Here is a 26,979-nt window from a genome sequence, read left to right as displayed (position 1 = left end):
CTAGGAATCAAAATGAAACAGATCACTGAGACCAGAATCTGTTTGCCTACATTCCTGGTGCGCTCTGAAATCCTGTTTCAGAGAGCCCGTGTTTCTCTGTTCCCACCTTCTGATGGGGAAACTGTGAAGGAGTTGAAAGCAGGTTTCAGATGACATCATATGCTAACTAGATCTGGTCATATCATCTCTGCGTGAAAACCTGAGTTCAACCCCCTAGAAGCCATATTTTAAAAGCCAGGCACAGATGCTGGAGAGACGGCTCAGCAGTTAAGCACACTGGCTACCCTTCTAGAAGACCCAGGTGTGATTCCCAGTGGCAGGAAGCAACTTTCTGTAACTCCAGTTCTAGGGGATCCGGTGTCCTCCTCTGGCCTCCACGGGTACCAGAAATACTTGTCGTATACAAGACGCATATGAAGACAAAGCACTCAAACGAATGGAAGGAAGAAAAGAAAGAAAAAGAGGGGGCAGGGGCAAGGAGGGAGGAGCCACACACAGCAGCATACACCTCTAATCCCAGCACTAGGAAGGCAGGGACAGGTTAATGTGTGGTACTTACTGGCCATCCAGCCTTGCCAAATAGTGAGTTCAAAGTACAGTGAAAGATTTTGTCTCAAAAACTAAGGTGGAGGCTGGAGAGATGGCTCAAAAGTTTAGAGCACTGGCTATTCTTCCAGAGAACCTGAGTTCAATTCCCAGGAACCACAAGGTGGCTCACAACTGTCCATAACTCCAGTTCCAGGAGATCTGATGTCCTTTTCTGGCCTCTGTGGGAATTGCATGCATGTGGTGCATGGACGCAGGCAAAACACCCATACACATAACATTAATAAGTGAAACTAAGGTGGACAGTGATTGAGGACACCTGATACTGACCTTTGACCTCCACATGCACATTGACAGACATGGACATGCACCCCCAACACACACAAGTTACATGTAAGCCTCTGTTTTCATTTATCTGCCTGTTTGCTTTGACAGGGGACTTACATCTCATCCACTGCCATCTAGGGAGAAAACCAACACTCTTTGGCCTTCTAGGGCACACAGGTAATGTAGGCAGCCCCAGCTGACCTACTCCCAGAATGACCTCTTGAGTACAGAGACAGCAGGGATAAAAAAAAACCTCCCGAGACTGATTTACCCCAGTCATCAAAACTTGATATGAGTGGGGTTCCACTTTGCCAACATGGTGAAAGAATAAATTCTAAATATGGGCCTTGACTCCACACCCACTAATACTACAATTAATATTTCAGTGGAGCTTTTCTTTTTTTAAAGGAGGCACTGCCACATGGCTCTAACAGATGGTAAAGAAAGTAAGGGTCTGTTATATCCACTCCACAGCCAAGGAAACGGGCAGACTGCCTAACAGCGCCTGGTTCAGGGCTGTCAATGCAAGCCCCATAAACACTCAACAAACGAAGAGGAAATGATCAGTCTCTAATTATAAGTGGCCCAATGTGAGTTCAGAGCATTTTTAAAATTTATTTTATTTTTTTAATTTGTGTGTATGTGTATGTGCACTCGAATGTGTATACACACAAATGAGTACAGGGCCCAGGGGTGCAATAGAGGGCATCAGATCCCCTGGAACTAGTGTGTAAACTGCCTGATATGGGTGCTCAGAACTAAATGCAAGTCCTCTGCAAGGGCAGCAAGTTCTCTTGACCACCAAGCCATCTCTCCAGCCCCTAGAGATTTTCTTTAATGGCTTATGTATTATAAATTAATACATTAAGTATTAATATATTTCTAAGGGTTGTGTTTATAATTTCCAGACTGAAATAGATTTTTCTTTTATTCTTAAGGGGAAACAATGGCTTTGTGGGGGAGGGTAAAACATAACTATAGATCATGCTAATGACCAGGACAAGACCATATGAAACCAAAGGGCCAACTGATGGGACGAGCAGAGCTTCATTTAAACAATAACTTACCTGACTATAATGTCACATGATTGTAATCTCTGCACTTAGGTGACTGAGGCTGGAGGATTATAAATTCCAGCCCAGCATGAGCTACACAGTGACTCTGTCTCAAAAACAAAACAAAACAAAAAACCCACAACCATAATTAACTAAACAACTTTTAAAAATTTAGTCTCTCTGTATTTGTGTGTGTGTGTGAGAGAGAAAGAGAGAGAGAGAGAGAGAGAGAGAGAGAGAGAGAGAGAGAGAGAGCGAGCATGTATGTGTTGGTATATGCAGAGGCCAGAAGAAGGTATTAGATATCCTGGAATTGGAGTTATTGGTAGTCGTGAGCTTCTCATTATGGGTGCTAGGAATTGAACTCTGGTTATAAGCACAAGCAGCAAGTGCTCTTAACCCCTGAGCCATATCTGTAGGCCCAGTTAGTCCATTTTTACAATGTCATATGCAGTAACTCACAGAGAAGGGCTGAGGAGGAGTCGGGAGCACACTGGCATGCCGAGTGTTTGAGAACATTTCACCCTTCCAAATTCTGGCCTGCACCTCGAGGGTGAAGTCTGAAGTTGGCCCTTCCCAGAGACCCTCTCAGCTGACTTCAGATTAAGCTCTGCCAAGAACTGGAAGCATTCTACTTCGGGATGCAGCTGGGGACTGAGCTGAGAACATCTGCAGATGGCAGACGCAGTTCACAGGCTCCCACGGCAGGTGTGTAGGCAGCTGCTTCCTGCAGCTGTCCCAGCCTTTCCCCCACCAGCCTCTGGAACCACCACGGGTGCCTTCTATTCCCTGGAGACACTCCTTACCACCCAACCACCCAGAAGAAACCTACAACCATTTCTGACTTCCTGGCCCAACTCCAAAGCAATCCACAAAAGACTGCAGAGGTGCTGAGGCAAGAGTGGAGAGGTTGGCAAAGACGGAGGTGTGGGCACCAGGTGGGCTGAAGACCTGGAAAGGGCAGAAATTGGTGAGTCTGGGTCTACGGACCAGAACGAGAATAGAAAGGAAGCTTGTGTGTTTGACATTAGAACATCAGGCATTGTAGTAGACACTGCAGAAATAAACCAAATAAGTGGGTATCCAAATCCCCAGGGCCCAGTCTAGCAGAAGAAATATAAATGATGAACAGTGTCCAAACCAAAGTGACAGGTGCAAATGAGAGATAAGTCCAGCGTGCCCTAGGTGCCAGGAGAAGACTGTACTTCATTCCACACAGAGTTGGAACATGGCTTCCCAGAGGAGATGGCACCCTGGCTGGGTTTAGAAGGGTGACTGGAAGTTGGCCCTTCTGGTAAGAGGCTCTCTCCAGGGAGTACATGAAATCCACTGTACTCACTCTGGCAGCCAGCTGGGAACAGCCTCCACAAAAGGTCATTTTAGTTGGAATCTAAAGTGTTACTAACAGGGGAAGCCACTCCTGAGACAATAGAGAAGTGGTAGACACTTTCGCCCTCCCCACCCCACCCTGAGAAGCTCTTACAGCATCCAGGCCCAAGAAGCCAGCAGGACCAGCAGGCCGAAGGGAAGAAAAATACATGTTCATGGGTAGTCTCTCTGTCCAATTGCCTTGAATGTTTCCAAAGAGAAACTGGGCTCTTCAACTTGAGCCTTTTACTCCTTGGTAAAAATGACATAGAAGTGTGGGGCCCTGATATATCCAGAGCCTACAGAACCAAACAACAAAAATTAGGTCAGGTCTTCAGGGCTGGGGTTCTGGGAGCTGGTCACAGGAACTTACAAGAAGCAACTGTTGAGGCTTTGGCCAAAAGAATCCTAACAACTAAATACATCGTCTCTGTGGAAGTGTATCCACCGTCATCTTTACAAAAACTGGTCCACTCCGTCACCTGCTATGAGAACCACATCATGGTACATGACTGATCACATAAGGTGTATGATGAGTTTGTCCACTGTGGCTTGGAAAATGGCCACAATGCCATCATTTCAACCACCAAGGCTCTTGTGGGAGAGCTGAACATTTGAATACTATTAGACCATCAAGGCTTGCAAAACGAGTCATAATCATACATAGGAGCCTTGATAAGCCAGCCAGTTTCCTTTTTTCCCCAATGTGACCTCCCAAGATGTAAGAAAGGCTCCAAGGTTCTCACACATCCAGATCCTCAAGACTCTGTAGCCTCTCCTAGGATCTGCAATGTAGCAGATTTTTTTAAAGGATGTGTTTATTTTTATTTTTTATGTGTATGAGTGTCTTGTCTGCATGTATGTCTGTGTACCATGTGCATTCAGTACCTGTGAAGGCCAATAGATCCCCAATAGATAGTTGTGAGCTGCCATGTGGGTGCTGAGATTCAAACCTGGGTCCTCTGGAGGAGCAACCAGTGATCTTAGCCACTAAGCCATACCTCCAGCCCAAGTAGCAAAATTCTGAAGATTCTCCCTGGGCATCTTTTGTACTTACATGGCCTACCTAACCTGAGTGACCACGGCTATCTTCCTCTCAAAGCTGTCCTTCACCAAAATCCTGAGGAAGGATGAAAATGGGGGAAAGAACCCCATGGCAATCCAGCATACCCGGGTGTGAGGACAAGGACGAGACCAGAGGGCAAAGTTCACAGAACCGTGCCACAGTGTGAGGCTCTGAGGCTGCAAGACACAAACGGCCCCTCCAGGAACGCACAGGGCACACAGTTGGGGCTGCTGAGCCCAAGAGACAATAAGATGAACAGCTGACTCAGACAAAAAATGTCCCTGGCTGCTCATAAACCACACTGCCGATGGCAGCTTCCTGTCAGTGTTCATACTTAACTCACCACAGCCCAGGCCAAAGCTGGCCAGGGGCCACTGCTCATTGAGCCTCTGGACAGAAGCCACTTGCTACTGACAACTAGCACTGTGTCCTCCTCTTCAGAGATGCCTCTACCTCAGAACAGAAAGAGGCCTGGGCTATTGTTCTAAGTCCAGGACTCTTCACTGAGGCGGTCAGAGGTTGACACCTGTGCCACAAAACCTAAGCCTTCTCCCAGTGAATGCTACCCAAACTGATACAGGTTTCAAAGAAGAAAAAAAAAACAAAAACAAAAAACAAACAAACCACAGACCCGAATCCAAGAAATAGAAATTGCCATCAGATCATCCCTAACCCCAAACTCTAAAATCTGGAATCAAAGTGTCTTCTCAACACATTCAAAACATTTTAGACTTTAGAGCATTTTAGAGTTTTTAGATTAGGGACATTCAATCAACTAAATCTATTCAGCTGTCTAACATTTCCCTACCCACCCACCCCCAAAAAGCCCTCTCAAATACTTTTAAATCTTGATTACATTTATTTATTTACTTGTCTGTTTTATTTATTTATTGGGGGAGTGTGCATGCCAAGCATGCGTGTAGCGGTCAGAAGACAATTTTCAGGAGTCAGTTCTCCCCTTCCATCCTGTGGGTTCCAGGGATTGAACTCAGGTCATCAGACTTGACAGCAAGACCCTTTATCCACAGAGCCATCTAGGTGGCCCAAACCTCTCAAATCAGAAACCCTTTTGGTCCCAAGTATTTCAGAGATGAGATGCTCCACACATATATGTTGTAATTAATCTCAACATTCTCAACGGCACTTATTATGAGGAAAACTCAGTTTTACTGAGTTCAGTAGAAACACTAAAAAAATCATATTTTAAACAACTTGCTCCACAGACTTTGTTCTTCTGGATATAAATCCATTCCTGAGAACAAATAACTTAATTTCTCCCATTTTCAACAAACATTTATTGAGCATTCACTATAGGCCAGATACTGCCAGGGGCTGGGGAAGATGCCACAGGTTATGGGTACTGACAGCTTAGAGTGACAAAGGATCAAGGACAGCCTTCTAGGAGGGTCTCTGTGATCCCAGCAGCCTGCTGAGAACAAGGCTCCTCCAGGCCTCACTGCTCCAGGCAGCTGGAGAGCAACACCCTTGACTGCTTTCAAGACCCACAAACGTGAGGAGCCGCGGCTATGGGGCTGTGTTCCAGGCACACAGACAGCGACACCTACTTGTAAGCAGTCCATTCCAGCTGGTCAGTGACACACACACAGGACAGAAATGGCGCCTTTCTGAAGGTCCCATCCCTTTAGGGTGAAAGCTGTGCCCCAGGCTTTGGCTTTGCCCTGTATTTCTGTGGTTCTTTTTCCCTGTGTGTGCAGAGACTTCCTACTTAGGTTCCATTAGGGCTTGAAAGATAATTTGTTCCTTTTTTCAGTCACTTACTCTAGAAAGAAGGATTATCAGGGAAGACAGATTGGTTTTGCACAGCAGGAGCTATCAAATTACATTAACAATCATGTTGTAATTATTCTACAAGATTACTTGAAGTAGGGCATACTTTTATGGATAGAATAATCCCTATTCAAAAAAAAATAAAAGTTTTATGATACCATTTATCCACAGGTAAAAATTCCCATAAGCCCATTTATTACCAAGGTTATACACCCAAGCCACATGGTAATGGCAAGTACAAGCCCTTTGTATGGGATTTGCTACAAGCCACCTAGACCCAGCCTCACACTTACTTGTAATAAATGGCCACAGATTTGAAGTGAGAGCCATCAACAACACTTGAGCCAGCACTCACAACAGCACTCAGGCTTTCTGATTCCCAGCATATTTAAGCCACATTAGTTGAACTGCCCCAGACAGAATCTATCATAGACATATTCAATGTGTACCTACTGTATGCATGCACATATATTTGTTATATAGGGAGAAATGGCTAATAGAGGTATACAACTGAAACAAATAAGAAAATGTCAATACATTAGATATTATTCCATAATCTTTATGTTAAATGTTGTATATTTATATATTGTAATCTGCTCACAAACACTGATTTTCATTTAATCACCAGTACAGCACATCCTCCTGGCGGGCCCCTCACTCCCAGCATGCCCTTGGAACCTTGCCGATGCTTGCCTGGCTCAGCAGAGCTCCTAGTCCTCAGCCCGCACACCTTCAGCAGTCTCCCCACCACCATCCATGTGCTAAGGCTCCTTCCTGGCCTCTGAGGCCTCTGCCTTCCTGCACTTGTGCGCCTCTTCTTGGGTGACCAGGAGCCACTGAACACTTAGACACTCTGGATGAAATGCCTCATCCCTCCCCACTTGGGTTTGCCCCCTGTGGCCTTCCCCATCCCAGGTGACAACAGCTACATCCTTCAGCCACTCAGGACCAGAAACCTGTACCCACCACCCATGACTCCTTAACCCTCACATCCAATCACCAAAAAAACTGTAAGGTCTACCTAAAAGCTAAACTCAGACTGCTAGCTTCCCAGCACCTGAACTTCAAAGGATCTTTCTGGTCTTGGCAAGGCATTTTCAATGAAGTTAGAATGATCTTTAAAATCCCATGATCCTTCACTCTCCTACTAAAACCCTACAATGTCTCCCCACTTCACTCAGAGGAGCAACTTAAGTCTTCGCCCTCAGCTAAAGGGCTCAAAACCAGAAAAGGTTAAGATTTGCACTTGGGCCATTAGTGAGCTCAAGGGAACTAACAGTGCTGATCCTTCAAAGGATGCTGGCCTTGCCTAACTTGATGGGTGTGTCTTGTGCTCACTGGACCACACCTGAAGGGTCACCCTCAATTCCAAGTGTCTATTTTAGTGAGTGACCAGCAAAGAGAACATACTTAGATGATAGCAACCGGAATGGAGAAGGGCATGGGAAAGAAACCATTTGAGCCAGTAACACGAGGAACACACAAGCTAAATGTGGACAGTAGATCAGAAGCAACTCCTTTGGGTGGATTTTAATGAATTATGGCAACAGGTTCCTTGGGAGTCCTGTGAGTATATCAGACTCCTTTGGTATGCTCAGTACCCAGACTCAAGGCTGAAAGTGTTGTCTGTAGACAACCATCCTGCACATGTGCGCACATATGCATGTCACACACACACACACACACACACACACACACACACACACACACACGACTATAATTTTTATGAATTGTAAATACCAGGAGCACCACCCCCAAAGTTGCCTTGATTTGGAGAAAGTACTGCTCCTCCCCAACATAGGTATGTGTCCATTCAGCCTGCATCCTACTACAGTATTACAGCAGTTAATGAAATCACTGTCCTCCTCTTCAGTCTAGAAGGTTATAAGACTCAGCTACCCAATGAGATATTAAAACACACCTTTGCTGCCTTCCGTTTATTACATAGAATTTTGTCCCTGAGATCCTGGGGATATGCTATTTTTGTCTTCTGGTATTTTTAAAAAAGCCACACTTTTTTTTTTCAATTCCATATTTTAAATGTTTTCCTAAATGGAAAGTAAAAATCTCCATGCTGGAACACTTTTCTTAGGGGAAATTCATCACAGTCTTTTTCTATACTGAGTTTACTCTTGACGGAAATTAAGATGTGACACTCAGGTTAAATGCCACTGACCTCAATTTAAAGTTCCAGTATAATGCCACCAGCAGGCCAGAGGGTCTCTGATTCCTTGTCCTTGAGACCATTATTTGTGAGTAATAGTCTCATTATGGGGTTTTGCCTGAGGACACCCGGAGATCTCAAGCCAAGGAAGGTCCTTACGGGGTTTGATTTGGGCAGAATACCACTTCTCGAGTGAACATGATGGCTTTTGTGTTTCAGCTTTCTGGTCTGCATGGCTCTCCCCTTGGGGATTCTCCTAGGAGCCAAGCCAAAGAAAGGCAACTAAGATGGAGGTGTCCAAGGAATCAGCAGGTCTGCCCCTCTCATATAGGACTGTGCTCACTGTTTCTGGCAGATTAGCTGCTGGAAGTGAAGTGTCCCCTGAGACATTCAGAAATAGCTTCTCCTTCTTCACAGCTTGTAGAAGTCTGAGTTCATTCCTGAATTAACAGTGGTTCTCAACCTGTGGGTCACAACCCCTTTGGGTTGGAATGACCCTTTCACGGGAGGGAGGGGAGTTGGGGGTATCAAATATTAGATATCCTGCATATCAGATATTTGCATTATGATTCATATTAGTAGCAAAATTACAGTTATGAAGTAGCAATGAAAATAATTTTATGGTTGGGGGTCACCACATCACAAGGAACTGTATTAAAGAGTTGCAACATCAGGAAGGTTAAGAACCACTGCTCTAAGACATCTCTGGGTCTTCACTCCAGGCTTGGTGGCTATGAGCCCATGGTAAAGAGCCCGGTTAGCCACTGGATAACGAGGCTCAGATCAAGTCTCGTCTGGTTTCAAGACCCAGGGACCTGGTGATCAGATCTCAGATCTCTCAAGGGCTCCTTGGTGTTGATTTGTTACTAAAATGGGCTTGCAGTAAGCTGAGCTTCCTTCAGGTCCTGGAGTTGCAACTGTCCCAGCAGGAGAGAAGATGGTCCAAAGAAACACCCCCTGCTTCCCATCGGGCTACTGAGACAGTAATCTCCAAGGAACTGGAATGCATGGAATGTCCCCAGGAGTTGTCAGACCACCTTGCAGGAAAGACTAGAGCTGAGATAATGGTGGATCAATGATGGATGGGACCACACTTTGACTAAACTACTAAGTTACACACACCTTTACACTTAATGCCTCACGTCAAGACTCCCCCACAATGGACATGAGGGGCAGGGGCATCACCGAACCCCTTTATTTGTTCCTTTTCCTAATGTGGAAACATTGAATGAACCCCCCTTTCTTTGCTTTTCACTCTTGCTTGTCTCTTTAACTGGACTCTTGAGGACAAGTGGCTGAGACTACTTTTTTAGGGCTGCCAGGATCCAGTAACATAAGCATCATTAATAACCAGGCACCTGTGACAAACCCACTCAACTTATCTCGTAGAGACTTGCAGCCTTCACAAGGGATTGGCACTAGAGCCCATCAGGGATGAGACCTGGTGTGAACATTCAAAGCCCTCCTGTGGCTCTCTGGTTAAAGATCCACACTAAAGAGATTTGTGCAGCTCTCCTGGGTTCACAAATGGTCACATAGGGAGCCTGGCCATCTCCACAGCTAGACAAGCTCCAAATATGTATAAAGCACCAATGCGGTTACCAGGGCAACACTCAATGCCAACTGCTACAGAGTAGAAACGGGACATTACAGAAGGAAGACCCAGTCAAGGAAAACTGACAAACTACTTGGGGAGAAAAAAATGAACCGTCTATGTGTATATAAGAATCTCACCAAGATGTGACTCAATGATGACACGATTGGGATGTATACACCACACTGAGCCACAGGAAAGACTCGGGTGCAGGGGTTGGGGAGGCAAATCAAGGAAGGAAGGAAGGAAGGACATGTATGGTGAATGCAGGAGAGCAGTACGGCAGATGGGAGACTCAGATGACTGAACCCTGTGGCTCTCTTTCTGGTTCAGACTTCTTTACTGATTAAAAAAAAAATTCTTTGTAAATGAAAACTTCTTGTACAAAAGAGGAAATTTGCATCTTAAATTTTAATCAGTCGAGGAGAAGTAAAATATATTTCCTGGGTTGGCTGTGACTCAATTCCTTTTGGATCAAAATAATCAACATGCCAAAGTGGCAAAATTTGGAGTGGATGAGCTCTGAGCACATTTTCCAATGTCTGCCTCATGGCTCCTTCCCCATTGCCTCAGTGTAACACCACAAATGCACACTGAGACATACATGTGCTTCCTGGTAGTCGAAGAAAACATGGACCAGACTATGTCGTGACCGCTTTTGACCTCCCTTCAGAACACCTCTGGTCTTTGTAATTCTGAGGTCATTCTCTGAAATCTAGGAAGGAACTCAGACGCTCTCCTGTGGATGGACAGAGACTGTGTGATCGTCCTCTGTTGGGGGAAACTCCCCTTGGTTGTTTTTTGCTAGTTTTCCTTATGATGACTCTGGCATGGCCTTTCCAAGCCACACCCTCCCATTCTGAAAGTCCTGGGTGGGTGAGCACCTGGTCCTACTGCTCTGATGGGGTGACTTACCATTCCTGATACTGTTGCTTCTGGCCTGCTTCTGCGGACCTGCTGTGTGTGCAAGGGTCTTCTCTCAGCAGCACCTTGAGCCTCTGGGGGAGTAAGGAGCTTTTAATACTCCAGCCTCACTCAGCTGACTTCCTGTGGCCACAGAGGGTCCCCCGGTGCTGAGTCTGATGCGCCCTACTGCCCTACAGGTGTGCACTCAGCTGTTCTGTCCCTTCCACTCTCTCCCACTCTCTGTCCCTCTGCACCAAGATGTGGACTTCTAAGGGAGTGAACTCTGAAAGCTCAAATGACAGATGTGAAGACCAGTAGATGAAAACAATTTTAAAGAATTATGTGGCTCTGAGTTGAGAGAGACTGGGGACCTCATTACCCTGTTTTTCACATTCTTCATGCTGCTTCCTTGTTGAAGAGAGCAGACACAGCTTTCAAGCCATAGAATAATCAGCAAATCAAGATTTCCTTCAGGCAAACAGTCTGAGCATGGTTCAGGGGTAGGGGATGGGGGTGAGGGTACCAGCCTGCCTGTGGCCCAGGTCAACCAAGAGGACCAAGAGACTTATCTTAGCCTGCAGTAATGTCTTAGAGGTATTTCTCTGACCCTAGCATGTCCAGAGGCCCTTGACTTCCTAAGTGCACACAGCATCAAAAAGTACTTAAGCCCTAAGTGTAAATTCTGGGCACCACAGTGGTCCTGAAGTATAAGAAACACACTGATCTCTCTCTCTCTCTCTCTCTCTCTCTCTCTCTCTCTCTCTCTCTCTCTCTCTCTCTCTCTCTCTCTCTCTCTCACACACACACACACACACACACACACACACACACACAAAGTCCATGTGAACACATACTTGGTCAGCCCTGACCTTATCTAGCAGGCAAGCGCCCAGATACTAAGCAGACGATGCTCCTCTCTAATAACAACTCTAGTTCTTAATTATGTGCACTTTCCGTTTCTGCAGAACAATCCTTCCAACTGAGTGGAGGAATGAGAAGCTGCCTGGAGTGTCTTCATCATGAGTGAGCAGTAGCCTAATGCACTCGTGGGAAGAATTCAAAATATCCCATTAACAGAAGATTTGCAAGCTCGTCTCCTTTACTGTGAGAACAGTATCTGCATGTCACTACATGATAGCAAACATATTAATTAAAACCCAGACCATACTTCAATCATTAGGGATAATTTAGAGGTCTGAGAAATCATTAAATTAAAAAAAAAAAAAAAAAAAAAAACATGAAGACTGGCTAGTTAGTGGGCCACAGAACAGAACCCTTAGCTTTGCTGGTGAGTTCATTACTTGTCCTACTGTTGTGACAAAATACCCAATAAAAGCCACTTAAGGACAGAAGGATTATTTGGGTTTGTGTTTCAAGAGAACAGTCCATGACAGGAACTTAAGGTGGCGTCCCATTGCATGCACAGCCAGGAAGCAGAGAACACTGAATGCTCCTGTTTAGCTGGCTTTCTCCCTTTTATTCAGTCCACGGTACCACCTACAACTCAGGTGTGTCTCTCCACCTCAGTTAACCTAATCTAGACAAACTCACAGGCATGCCCAGAGGCTTGTCTCCTAAAGGAATCTAGATCCTGTTGCTCACTCACAGGTCAGGACAGATATGGGAGATGACTAATTCAAGTCCTTAAAATCCCTACCTTACTTTCACTTTCATAGAATTTAAAATGAAGAAAATCTTAAGGATATTAAATTCTATTCCCTCTTTCAGCACTAGAGGAAACCGAGGCCCCACAAGGTAACTGATCCAATGCCTTTTAAGAACAGAAGACCACAGAGAGCTTGCAGCTTGAGACCCAAGTGGCCCAAGAGCCCATGCTGCAGGAAGTCCACAGTCAGCTCCAGGGCCCGCTACTAAACAACTGCACAGAAACATTGGACCATGACCAGAGTGGAGCAGAGTCTACCGGTCTGTGCTCACAGGGGAGAGGGTTTGCCGTGGAGTGGCCAGGTTTCAGAATTTGGTGCTGTGTGTCCTAGAAGGAGAAATTTTCATGTCAAATGCCTGGTGTACAAGTGTGTTCCTCATCCTGACACAGGTCCTGGCCCAATTGTGCATAGGAGAAGGTCTGTCCCTTTATTATTGCTCCCTTTACATCCATAGACCCCTGCTCTTTTTTTTTCTCTTCCAGTTACTGCTCAACCTGAGCCAAGATACTCAAACTCACATTTGGGCTCAATGAGGAGCAGAGATGCAAAACCCTTGTGGTCACATTATATCTTATATTTCTGCTCTGCACACAAACATCCCAGGACCCAAACTGTTGAAAAGAAAAGAAAGTAGAGTAATGGGTAGCTCAAGGTCTGTAAACAGGAAAATCTTGCTCAAATAACGTTTGGGCATGTCCACAGACACAGAAGCCAGTATATGGGATCCCTGGCCAAGTGGGGACAATTTGAGTACCAACTTTAGAGGAGTAATAAATTAAAAACTACTAGAAGACAGGAAGTGGGGTATGCAGGTAAATAATGAGGCATAAGGGGTATGGGAGGCCTTTTTTACCACAGAACCCCCAAGCACAAACTGGCAAGGGCCAAAGCTGGATATCAACATTTTGCGACTGAATAAAGACTAGCTCAGACAAGCTATTACCATCAAAGACAAATCTAGGGGGCATTTTAACAAAGACCAGGATATCTATATGGTTTCCAAGCGTCTCCTGTAGCTTGTTCTTTAGTTATAAAACAAAGAGCAAAAATATGATAAAGTGAAGAAATCAGGCCATACCTTTTCTGGATAATGAAAATTAATACCACCAGTAAGGACAGGATACAGGGTGTCTCCAGTCTGACACCCTAAAAAGGACATACTTTTCTCATGTATGATAACTTCTGAATTGAAATAGTTCCATCCCTGAAGGAGGATTCTTAAGATGCATAAATAAACAATTCACAAGTCTCAGAGAGTTCCTGAAATTTATTAGATGCACAGGCTCTCTCTCCTTGGGGTTATAGAAACACTAAGGACTGCTGGGGAGAAGGAAGACTCTGTGACCTGTCGAGCTACCTGTGAGTTACATACAGAGCTTCAGGGATGCAGCGTTCATAAATCAGCACCCATGCTGGGGTGGGCTTTTTAGTAATGTGGCTGTGTTTGAAGAGTCCATGCTCTTGTAAGTAGCCCTTCTGTTCACATATTACCAGGAAAAGTCATACAACTTCTTACTATGTATCTCTGTTCAGATGCACCACATAAATACACATCCTTTAAAGAAGAGCTAAATTCTATTTTTTAATAGAGAGAGAACATGCATGCATGCATGTAGGTTCTGAAGTTACAGGCATTTGCAAGCCACTTAGTGTGGGTATTGGAACACACACTCTAGTCCTCTGACAGAGAGGTAAGCACTCTTAACTGCTAAGCCACCTCTCCAGGCCTAAGAGCTAAACTCCTCAACATTGTAAAAGTCATAGGGCATAGACACCTTCCAGACAAGAGACCCTGAAATTCCAATCCCGTGTCAGTCTAGTACTGTTCCACACCCCCCCCCAGAGAAATAAACTCAAGGTGACTAATAGCTTATCACTTCTTGATGAGTAATCTACAGGTGGAGAAATTGACATTCTTAGAACTCACCCACTCCACCAGAATCTTTCTCACAGTGAGCCTTGCAAAAGTGAATAAAATTAGTCTTTCATCAAAGATGAGTCGACTAACCAGCCACAGTTCTACATTATCACTGGGCTATGCTTCTCAACCAAGTGTGTGTGTGTGTGTGTGCGTGTGTGTGTGTGTGTGTGTGTGTGTGTGTATGTGTGTATGTGTGTAGAAGGGTTAATTCCTGTACTGTGAATCCTAAAATTTTGAACACAGTTTTGCACTGTGGCAAAAAGTATTTGTCTTATATGAAAGAAACATTTCTATTCTCTACCTTCATGGTTGAGTCTTTAATGCCTTTCCCAGCAAGCTTTTAAAAAGTGTGCATCAGGTGTATAGTACATATGATAAAAACAACTTCCTTGGTTGAGATGGCCACAGCTGATTTCAACATGAGGTCTTACTTAGTTCATTTAGAAAATAAAATACATCAACTAGTACCACTTCATCTACTTTGAAACATAGACATTACTTATCTAGCTGATAGTCACTAAACACATTTAGATTTTGATCTATTTTTCACACTACCCTTCCTTATCCTAAGGACACACAGCAGAAGCTGGAAGGAGCTACTAGGCATGGGACAGACACCTAGCAGTCTGGAATGACAGGGTGTCCAGGAACTCACTTCATAGAGGGGGATGATCACTGCCCAGCCACTGCCCGAGCTCACACAAGGCACATTCTTACAGAGAACATGTATGTTCTTGAACATTCTACACAGGTTGGCTAGAACTTCAGTGACTGTGGAGAAGTTGGAATGTTGCAAGTCCAAGACCTAATTAAAAATGCTCCTGGGCTATCTCAGGCCCTTGAATAGTCACTATCCCCCTCTGCATGTGACTTAACAGCCTTGTGACTATCTCACCGGCTTCCATCTACCCCAAAGCAAAGCCTGTCCTCAGAAAGCACCTGAGACCATACAGATATCCCCCTCTTTGCTGAATCCCACCGTCTGACCAATGCATCTGAGAACTATTGATTTACGGCTTCCTTTGTTCTGTTTCTATTAAAATGTTATGAAATTTCTACCTCCTTGGAGCATGGCCTTTAGGGAAAGCTGAATCTCTGTCCTCAGGCCTTGGTCATTCACACTTGGTTCTAGAATAAACCATGTCTTTTCCTGTGAGGTAAGAGCTGCGTTTTTATGAACACTGGCTATGGTAGAACCAGGGTTAGGATGCACCCGTCACTCTGCTCTGCTAAACAATCCCAGAGCATCACTAAATGCGCACGGTTGACAGCCTGCTTTCCAGCCTATGAGTCACTAACAGGGCTTGAGTCATTGCGTCTGTTTGCCCACTATCTAAATAGCCCCCACACCCTTCATAACAGAAGAATAAAGGCCTGTGGATTTTGTGTCAAAATAACTGTAGACAGATTCAGTGTGACAAAGAACCCCCAAACCACACAATGGCTATTGTTACGCACTAGCCACTTTTATGGCTGGTAAAACCCACCAGAGCATCCAGGACAGACGGGGCAGTTAAACAGCCAATGACCCCAGCATCCACAGGCACTAAACAGGCTGTATTTATGCTGTGCAGTAGCTTTGGAAAATAACCTCCAGCTTGGAATCAAACAGAAGCAAGAATCTGTTTGAGTGGATGAGGACAGAAGGGCTGCATAAAAGCCGCTGCCGTGTGCGTATTACACCTTTTCAGCAGTGAGAAATTCATTTAATAAATCGATAGAAGCCTGAAATCTAATTAAATGTAAAAGAGGCATCGGTCTGAAATGCTAATAAGTTCACAATGTACAGGCACAGTTCCTGCACATGCCTTTAATAACGCATTGCCTGAAGTGTTTTCTGTATTCATTATGACCTGAATCATTTCCAAACTCAACTTCCAGTGCGGATACTTTTGTGCAGGAGATCCATCTGGCCACCTTCTTCTCCCCACGAAAGGAATGAAAGGACAAGAAGTCTGAAGGATTGGACCATGACTATAAGAAAAAGGGAAATCTCTAAAGGATCCCATGTGCCTTTTACCCAGAAAAGCCATGACTGAATGTCACCTCAGTGCTGGCACCCTAGGCTTGGAATCATCTGAAAATGTTCATGCCTCATCACACAGTTGGGGCTTTCTGGAAATGAATGTTTCAACTAGTTCATCCTAGCTGGAGCCCATCTTCAATCTATTTGTTCAATACATTTGTCTAATTAGGAGTGTGGGCAAGTGTTGTGCTGTATGTAAATATCAGAAGACAACATGTGGGGGTAAGTACTTGCCTTCCATCGTGTGAGTACTGGGAATCGAACTCAAGTCATCAGCTGTTGTGAGTGACTGTCCCCTGAGCCAAGCAACTTAAAGCATATAGCTGTGCCCACCTTGCAAACCCATCCCAGCAGACCTTGTTGATAGTTTACACCTCTTCCCCCATCACCCTCCAGCCTCTACCTCCCCCATAGTACCCAGCTGCACCCTACTAACTGGCAACTCTGCCTGTGGCATTGCAGGGGGCGGGGGCTAAAGGCAGAGGACTCCATCTCTGTGGCTACAGGGATACCCTGCTCCTTGCTGAGTAGGGCTTTCTGGATACAGCCGTTGAGTGAGGAGCACCCACATCCCTTTAAGAAACCCTTCACCTATGCTCTGTAAGGATGCCCAGTGGAGCTCACTGATTCTTTAGAGTGACCTTCGATGGAATCATGCCTGGGTTTGCCACTGGGACCTTAGGAGAAGGGGCAGATATGGCTTATATCTTTCCTTGGAAAAGGATTTTAGGAACATCAGGTTCAATGGCAAGTGCCTTTGCCTACTGAACCATCTCACTGACCCCTAGAGCCCACCCTCAGCCACCAGGAGCACTCTCCTACCACAGCCACAAAGTTCAGCTTTCCTGCTGACTCTCCAAAGACAGCCAGGCTCGGGGCTGGAGAGATGGCTCAGAGGTTAAAAGCACTGGCTACTCTTCCAGAGGTCCTGAGTTCAATTCCCAACACCCACATGGTGGCTCACAACCATCTGTAATGAGATCTGGCACCCTCTTCTGTGTACATAATAAATAAATAATCTTAAAAAAAGAAAAAAGAAAGAAACAAAGACAGCCAGGCTCCTGGTGCTGACCTCCACCTGCGCCTCGGAGCAATTCTGGGACATCAGAGGTAGAGTCAGGTATTTCTTTATGTGGTAAGAGGATTCATCAGGGCTGGGCTCTGTGTTATTGCTTCCATACAGCATGCCTGCTTCTCAACTCAAGTCCCTCCCACGTTCTTCCATCTAACCGAGATGTGGAAACAAAGGATACACATGGCATCTGGGACCACTCTGCTCCCCATCTCAGGACCTTCTCCTGTTCCTTACTTCATGCTCCATGACAGTCACACTCACCTCACTGCTGTTCCTTGTCCTCTCAGACATGTCTCTGACCCAGGGCCTTTGCACTGGCTGCACCCTCTTCCTGCAACACCTCTCCAGCTAGTCATGTGTCTCTCATGCCTTCCTTCGGGTCTTCACTTGCATGTGACCTTCTTGGTGAGGTCTATCCTCACCCCTTGAGAATCCATGCTCATTATCCCACGACCCTGTGTTTATGAGTTTATCTGGTAAATCCACATAGAGCTCCAAATGAACCTTTTGTGCAGTAATTCAAGTTCAGAGGCCAAAACCCCCGAGCCTCTGGACCTGTTAGGTGGAAAGGGTTTGCTGAGCTGTTGGCGCACTCCACAGTGGTAGCCCATCTATGCTCCCACATTTTGGTGTATTCTGGGAGATGACATCACTGTCCCCAACCATGGCATGGGAAGTACTGTGTGGTGTTCCTAAGCTCAAGAAGGCCATGGAGTGTCTTATCTGAGAAAAACAGTAGTGGTGTTCCCTCAGGCTCAAGTTCCAGTGCTGCTGGGCAGAAGTTCAATGTTACTGAGGCAAAATCATGCATAGGTGAGGTGCCCCTTTAAACAGAACACAAAAGAATGATAGATGAACTCAGCTTCCCCAATCTGAAACCTTCTGAGTGTTCACTTCAAAACTTCTGGAGCATGTCAAGATTCATACCATGCCAAGCCACACACCATGCCAGGCATGCCAAACTGCACACCAGCTAGCCACACATCAAGCCAAGCATGCCAAGCTACACACCATGGCAAAAAATAAGCAGCACTTCCAATCATGACAATCACAGTTGCCATTCAATCTTTATGCAAGGGTAAATGTTCTTTATAGAAGACAATGTATTAACATTGTTCCTTGGGAAGCAACTGGACAGGATCAGAGAATTCTGCTTGTATCCATAACTGTAACATTGAACATCTGTGCAGATAGGTGGGTTGGAATAAAGATGGCAAGTGGGTCTGCAGTAACAACACAAGCAAACCAAAATCAAAGCTAAACCAATCAGCAGTCGTAAGACTCAAAAAGATGGCACCAACGAATGCTTTCGGGGCTAGAGAGACTGTCCAGAAGTTAAGAGCACATACTGCTCCTGCAGAGGATCCGAGTTCAGTCCCCAAACTCCCATGTCAGGCAGCTCACAACCTCCGAAACTTTCACAACTAGAGGATCCAATGTCCTCTTCTGACCTCTGCAGGTACCTGCATACATGTGGCAGACACTCACACGGACATATGCACACACAGGTGAATAAAAATATCATGGATAAATAAAAAGAATCTTGCATATATTCATAGTATAACATAAAGAGGAAATATAATCACCCATAGTGATATAGAATGCATGAATTTTCATCTCTGAGAAAATTCATTATTCATCAAAAGTCTTTCTTACCAACAATACAACCTGGAATGTGTTATACAATGTCTCTGATGATATCTTCAACCTTATTTGATAAGACCATTACACAGAATAAATCAGCTCATTCTAATGGAGTTTTTTTTTTTTTTATTGGAATCACTCATTTTGTATCTCAGCAATCCCTAGTTCCTAGTCATGATCTGGTTGCACACAAATTCAGAATCAAATCCAGCTCCAATCTTAAAGTACTTTTCTTATCATTTAAAAAAAAAAAAAAAAAAACAAAAAAACCAAAAAAAGGGCTGAGACATGAGGCTCCTTTCCTAAGGAGCATATCACAAGAGAAAGATGCCCCTTGTCCACGGCGAACCAGAAATGACACCGAAGAGGATGAAATTATCCAGCTATCTTTCTCTGCCTGCCTCTGCTGCCCCCATGATATCCTGAAGGAGAGATGTACTACACAGGGTGAGACACAAACCTAAGAAGAGAATGTTTACTTCTGACTTTGGCCTCTGAGATGCTGAGTGCCTTCCACAACACAGAACTGCTGGGGATTGGATGTGTGCACAGTGAGACAAACGGATGGAAAAGGTAAGGGGAATATAGGAGGAGACGCCCATAGGAGAAATAGTCATCTCTGTGTGGGCATCAGAGAAGCCTCCTTCCAACCTCTATCTAGGAAGTTTCTAGAGTCCTGTTTCTAACATAATGGGGGAAACCCTCAATAGCCCATACCACCACCCACTCAGTACTGGGCTAACATGGCAGCTACTTCCTCCTATTCCTTGGTGCCTAAAACCAACTCTCTGCCAACAGAACCCTCTCTGCCACTTCTGCATATTGTTTCTAGGGAGTTGGTACCCAAGCCAACAATATTTTCTGGTCCCTTGAATCCCACATTCTGTCACAGCCTCACACGCTAGTCCACAGAGGAGTGTGTTTCATTCCCACCTCACTAGAGACAGATAGAAACAGCAGAACACACTTGAGAGTATTACAACCATCTCAGCAGAGTGTTGGCTACATGGCTGAGGGCACTGCTGTGTTATCACCAGACTCTGGCTGTTTCCACGGCATGTTCTACAAGAACATTCCCAAGACTGCATCCAGTTTCCTCATCTTAATTTCTGAGGGAATTCAATGTTTTTTCTCCTCAGCACTTCCCTTAGAAAAATCCCAAATCCAAAGACAAGCAGCTGTCTGTCAGACTCCTCCTGTGTGCAAGTCTGAATGGAAAGTCTTTTCTTCCTTCAAGTTGGCAACTTCCCCCCTCATCTACTATCTGTGGCAAAGCACAATGTCTGCTGAAATGATGACTGTAATTAAGGCAGGTGTACACACTCCTCCTTCTGGATCCTTCAAAAGGTGCATTCATTCTCAGTAAAAGTGAAGGTAGGCATAATATTTTGACACACCATGTACAACACCTGATGAAAATCAGGAGATGAGGAAGGCTGAGAACCCATGGTGGTCATGCCCAGTGTGTATCACAATCTTCAGGTGTGGATCAGTGGATCACAGCACACACAGAAAGTCCAGTTACACAGCAGGAGATGAGGAAGGCTGAGAATCGATAGTGGGCATGCACGGTGCATTTCATATCCTTCAGGTGTGGATCACAGCACACACAGAAAGACCAGTTATACACCAAACCAAACCAGTGGTCAGAATTTTAGAAAAGCATGCTTATCTATGGAATTCATCACTTTTCTCATCACTGTGGTCAAACACATACTTGACAAGAACAGAAGTGAGGGAAGAGAGGTTTGTTTGGGCTCATGCAGTCTGAGGGGCTAGACTCCATCATAGCAAGGAGGTACGGTACAAAGGAGTGGTGAAGGAAACAGCTCATGTCTGCCGTAGCAAGAATATGAGATTGTTTGCTCATCTGGCAGGTCAGGAGTCAGAGCCACACAGGAAACAAGGCCAGCTATAAACTTGAAGGACAGCCCCCATGTTCTGCCTCCTCCAGTGAGGTCCCACCCATGAAGGTTCAACAAACTCCCAAAACATCAGCATCCACCAGAGACCAAGTGTTCAGACACATGCACCTCTAAGAGACCACTTTACATCCATCACTTCAGCATGGATTTCCCAAGGGGAACCAGGACCCCAGCACAGGCAGCCTGGCTCCACACCTGTGCCCCCCCAACACCATACTCTGGTGACTAGCAAGACTCATGACCAATGCCTTCCATATGAAGAAGTCCTGGTATTTCCTGTGCCACACTGCTTCTTATTCTATAAGCCTTCACGCTAAGAGCTTACCCACAATTCCACACAAGGAAAATGGAAAGGACAGCCTTTGAAGAAAAAGGAACCAGAAGCAAAACAGAACAGCGGCCAGCTCCATATTTCCTTTCCACTTTGATCTATGGGAGTTTGTGCTCAGACAAAAAGAAAAAGGTGGTTTAAAATATGAGAAAATAAAGTGCATTTATTGGGTCTGTTGACAAGGACCAGAGAGAGAAGAGTTGGGTAAATGAAGTAAGATAGGTGACGTTGTGTTCATAGCTGGATACTGCAAATGTGTTCATCAATAATAATAACCCAATGCCTGGGGCCACCTGGGACCACATGCTTCCATTTGAAACCTTTATCTTCTACCTAGTGCTACCTAAATTTTCCACATCTCCAACCACTTACCTTTCCAGACTTTCTTTATCGGAAAAAATAAAAAAGCAAAAGACACAATATAAAATTTAATCTATCTGTACCAATGACACTGAGCTAAGATTTTGGTGTTTGCTTGCCCTGTGTCCACTGCCTGAGTGTGTGGTCTCCATTAACCCTCACAGCAGCCTGCCAGAGCCAGTACTGCTATCAGGCCATCTTCATGCCTCAGAAAAACGAGGTGGATGGAAGCCACTAACTTGCCAAATCACACGAGTAGCAGAATGCTGTAGGCTAGTGGAAGCCATCCTCTTTCCATGTGGCTGGGTTGGTGAAGAGTTCATGACTTTGCCCCACTTGGCTGAATCACGGCTTCTCTAGTCCCCAACTGGATGGAGTCTTTGCTTGGCCAATCCCTTCAGCACTCACTATTCCTAGGCCTAGCCCAGGAGGAGGTAGCCCTCTTGGTCACCTTTGCCTTTGTCAGGCTTATAACAACCCCCCTGCCCCCGCATCAAAAAAAAGTAAAAAGTTATTACTTCCTGGGGGCCTACTATATGCTCATTTCCAACTGTCACATTATCCTATGGACAAATCCTCACCTGAGAGGTAGAAGATTGGACCAGAAAATGAAACAACTTGCCCAGAGTTTCACAGCTGGTGAAGAGCAAGCTCTTAGGAATTAGGGTCTCTCTGAATGGGGTGAGCACTTGTGAACAAAGCCAGTTCCACCTTTCCTCTTTAGGTTTACCTAGTCTTTGTTTTGTACCAGCGATGCTGGGAGACCATGGCATATAATCTCACCAACTCCATGCCTGCCACCCTGCTCTACAACTGGAGGTTAAGCATTATTCAAAGGCAGGAAGTTCGAAGAAACAGCAGTTTATCACTGGATTTATCATCTATTGCACAGCAGAACCAACTCCCTACCTAGAGATCTAAAGTCTTCTACTGACCTACCAGTCTGGGCAATTGATGCCCCACTGAGAGCAAGCGCTTGGACTCCTCCTCCTGCTCCTCCTCCCAGCCTAAAGACTACTCACACAATAAAGTCTAGCCCCCACCAACCACTATCTAGATTCCTCTGGGATAACGGATGATACATGAATTTGCCCGCAAAGGCTGGAAAATGTCATAATTCAAGCTGTGTGGAGGGCAAGCTGCCTCAGATCCTTGAGATAACTGAAATTGACCCATAACTCACCAGCCACTGTGGAAAATCCTATCACTTTGCACACTTCACCTCCATAGCCAGAAATCAAATGAAGAGTCATGGTCAGAATGCTAATTTGGAACCTCAGAAGCAACGCCATCATTAATGACTCTTGGCAAAAGATACTCATTAGGGATCTCAGCTCATCTAAATTAAAACATGAAACCTAGAGATTAAGCATAGAAATTTCAATTTCTCAGCCCATACAACCATGGAAAACTCACACCATGGGAATGCAGCTGCTCCTTGGGGCTTTGCTACATTTGTAAATATTTCAACAAGATCCATGCAAAGGGAATCCAGGAAAAGGAGTGAATAAACCCATCAGGCCCCAACTGTACCTGTGGGCCATCAGAGTGAGCAGCAGTTCTTCATGGCCAATATAAACCATCCTGTTAAGGAAGATCATCTCTCCACCAACGGCCAGGATCATCTGTTCTATGACACAAAGCTCAGATTCTAATGACAGAGTAGGCTGCTGGCACTAGGCCCTGATATTCAAAGTGCATGGTAAGACGGTACAGCCAGCCTCATGTTAGGTGTGTAAAGTGCTGTGCTAATGACAGAGTCATCATTGGTTCTAAACCTCACTCAATAACTGTTTCCAGAGGATCAGGAGAATCACTCAATAGCCTCCAGGAGAAGCCTCTCTCATCTGCCATGGCTCAGCAGAATACATGCACCACTAGCTTTCCCCTCTGTTCTTGACTAAATTCTTCTTAGGCTCAGGAAGAGGGAGCCATTCCCGGTCTGCAGCAACACCTAATATACAGCCCAGAAACATCAGTGTAAAGCTGAATACTAGACATCACAGCTTCACAACTTGCCTTCCCTTCACAGACCATACACTCAGAAATGTAACATGAAACACTGTAAACCAGTGCTGGAGAGAGGGCTCAGTAGGGAAAGCTGCCACCCCAGCACCCACAGAACAAAGCCGGGTGTGGTCATATATGTCTGCAACCCTAGTACAGGGGAAGCAGAGGCAGGCAGATCCCCAGAGCTTGCTGGCCAGCTAGTCTAGCCAATTAGTGACTTCTAGGTTCAGCGAGAGACTGTCTCAGAAGATAGGATGGAGGGCAGTTGAGAAAGACATCCAACATTTACCTCTGACCTCCACATGAAAGAACATAAATGAATATATGCACACACACATGCACTACACAGACACACATATATACTACACAGACACACAAATGTACATATGCACTCACATGGACTACACAGACACACAGATGTACACACACATACATGACACAGATACACAGATGCACACATACACATGTACTACACACACACACACACACACACACACACACACACACTACACAAGCACACACATATACTAGACATGCATGCACACTCACACACAACACTGAAAAACCTCCCTGTAAGGAAGGAACAGTCTGCAAATGGCACAAAGATAATCAGCATTTTAATTCTTTTTTTTGTTTTTGTTTTTGTTTTTGTTTTTCAGTGAAAAACCTCTCCTGAACTTTCCCCTGGGCACAATGGCTCAGAGGCTTGCCTGGATTCTGAAACTCAGCTGTTTAACCTGAAAAGGCTACCTCCTTCAAAGACACAACCCCTTCTAAGTGCAGGTAGCAAACTGGAAAGACACTTAAAAATGTGGAGGGGCCGGGTGTGGTGATGCACACTGGTAACCCTGGCACTCAGGAGGCCGATTTCATGATCTCAAAACCAGCTGAGGCTACACAGCAACATCTTGTCTCAAAAACAAAACAAAACAAAACAAAACAGGGCTGGGCAGATAGCTGTGCACATAAGAGCACTTGCTGCTCTTGCAGAGGACTCAAGTTCAGTTCCCAGAACCACATCATGCAGTTCACAAACACCAGAAACTCTAGTTCCAACTCCTTGGTCACCTGCATGCACATAGGGCTCACAAACTCACAACAGCATGCATATGCACATAGAAATTTGCTTTCATCAATAAATCTAAAAAAGCAAGGAACCTTCTAGTCTTGCATGCTGCAGACGCTAGGGTGGGAACCTGTGTCAGTCCTAGAGGATAATCTATTTCTTTTTCTATCAAGTGCTCTTGTACATACCTTTCAATCCTCTCTCTCCAAGGGCTCCCACTTCGGAGCCTCCACAGTGTACCGATTTGTTCCTGACTATTACAATGGGGGACACCTTCTATCTGTCTCTGTAATTTACATAAGTTGAGGATCTTTCTTGGGCAATAATAAGTTACAGAAAGGGGTTGGAGCAAAGGCTCAACAGTTAAGAGTGTATACTGCTCTTCAATAGGACACAAATTCAGTTCCTAGTGCTCACAACAGATGGGTCAAACTACCTGGAACTCCAGCCCTGCTGCATCTAATGTCAGGTATCTTCTGGCCTCCAAGGGCACCTGCACTTATGTACACATAACTATGCACAGATACAGACACACACACACACACACACACACACACACACACACACACACACACACTTAAAAATGTAAAAAAAAAAAAAATCTTTTTAAAAATTTGATTATAGAAAACAAAAACAGACATTCTGTTTCACTGCATGAAACACAGCCACCTTGTGGTAATCAGCAAGTTAGTAACTATGGACAAAGAAACTGCCCTGGTCACCATGGTGACCACTCCAGCTGACCCTGCAGAAGACCCCAGGAAAACATCCTTCCCAAGTACATTAGCGCAGATGGTCACAACAGATAGGCAGAGAAACCATGCAGGGCTCCCACCAGATGCTTGTGACATATTCCCAAATCATCCCTGGTGGCCACCACTGACTGAGGGAGCAACCTTTCTGAGCGGGTCGTGTGATGACAGCTTCCAGGGAGGTCCATCTCAACAAAAACTATCCATCCTTGAAAAGAGCCCTTTGTCAGCATTCCTGGTCTTGCTGCTCAAAAGACCAGCCTGGGGCCTAACAAAATGACAAAGGAAATGCCAGGGAGCTGCTCAACAGCCCTCCCATAACCACTTTACGGGAAACTCCCAACCCCACAAAGCAATCTGGGACACAACTAAAACGTGCACAGAGAAGCCCAGGTCACTGTGCCCACGCAACTATGGAGATGCAACACTGCATGCTGCCTGCGTCCTGCAGGAGAGCAGCATGGGACATGGTAACACTCACTGAGTTCTCCTGCTACCTCTGTCTTGGGTCTATAGAGATGAGTGAGGCAGAGCAGTGACTTGAGCAGGCCCAGAACGAGAAAGAGGCGATTTAGGAAACCGAAGCCCAGGTTCTGAGTAGGCATTGACTCCCCGGCTGAGCCAGTGCCCACCCTGAGCCTCTTCCACTGGGTCTGCTAGCAGCAATCCTGACCTTGTTACACACTGGAAACACTCAGAAAAACACAGGTGCAAACAAATCCTTCTGGAAACAGCCATCAAAAATGATCAGGGACTTGGGGGTCTTTAGGAACAAAATTCCTGGGCCAATCCTAAGTTTGGGGGACAAAAAAATCAGTAACAGTGAGTGAGAGAACTCAGAGAAAACTTCAGTCTATTGCACAAAACCCTGCCCAGGAACAATACAAAGTTGAGGGCTAACATCTGGAAACATCTGCCACAGTTTGCCTCATCTTCAAAAGAACTTTGGGAAACAGATGTACACATTACCTTACTACTGTTACTGAAGAGACAAGACAACCAGACCAGGTTTTTCAAAACCTGAGAATGAGTGAATGGCAGTGAGTGCTGGCCTAGGCTGTTACACTCAGCCTGTTTTTAGTCAACAGTGAGATTTACATAGTCATTTTTCAAGTAAAGTAGAGTAATGAAGATCTCATAGCATGTCCATGATGGCATTTATTGTCAACTTGAGCAGATCCAGATTCACCTGGGAGACATGCCTCCAGGCATACTATCTTGGATAGGTTAGCTGGGGTGGGAAGACACAATCTAAAAGCAAGTGGTACCCTTCCCTGGTCTTGGGTCTTCGATTGCATAAAAAGGAGAAGGCCAGCTGAGCACCAGCACTCACTGCTCCCTGCTTCCTTGTTGCAGATACAATGTGACCAGCTGCCTCCCAAGCTTCC

The 26,979-nt window shown here is 45.2% G+C and overlaps 1 protein-coding gene across 1 annotated transcript in view; it reads right to left on the bottom strand.

Annotated features, from left to right (window-relative positions):
• Hhat (hedgehog acyltransferase) overlaps positions 1–26,979 on the bottom strand; it is a 266,168-nt gene that overhangs the window by 150,092 nt on the left and 89,097 nt on the right. The gene's annotated exons all lie outside the window — the stretch shown is intronic.

The sequence above is a fragment of the Onychomys torridus genome, chromosome 11, assembly GCF_903995425.1.
Source record: "Onychomys torridus chromosome 11, mOncTor1.1, whole genome shotgun sequence".
NCBI lineage: Eukaryota > Metazoa > Chordata > Mammalia > Rodentia > Cricetidae > Onychomys > Onychomys torridus.
Note: the sequence above shows the minus strand (reverse complement) of the source record. Positions and strands in the feature narration are given on the sequence as shown.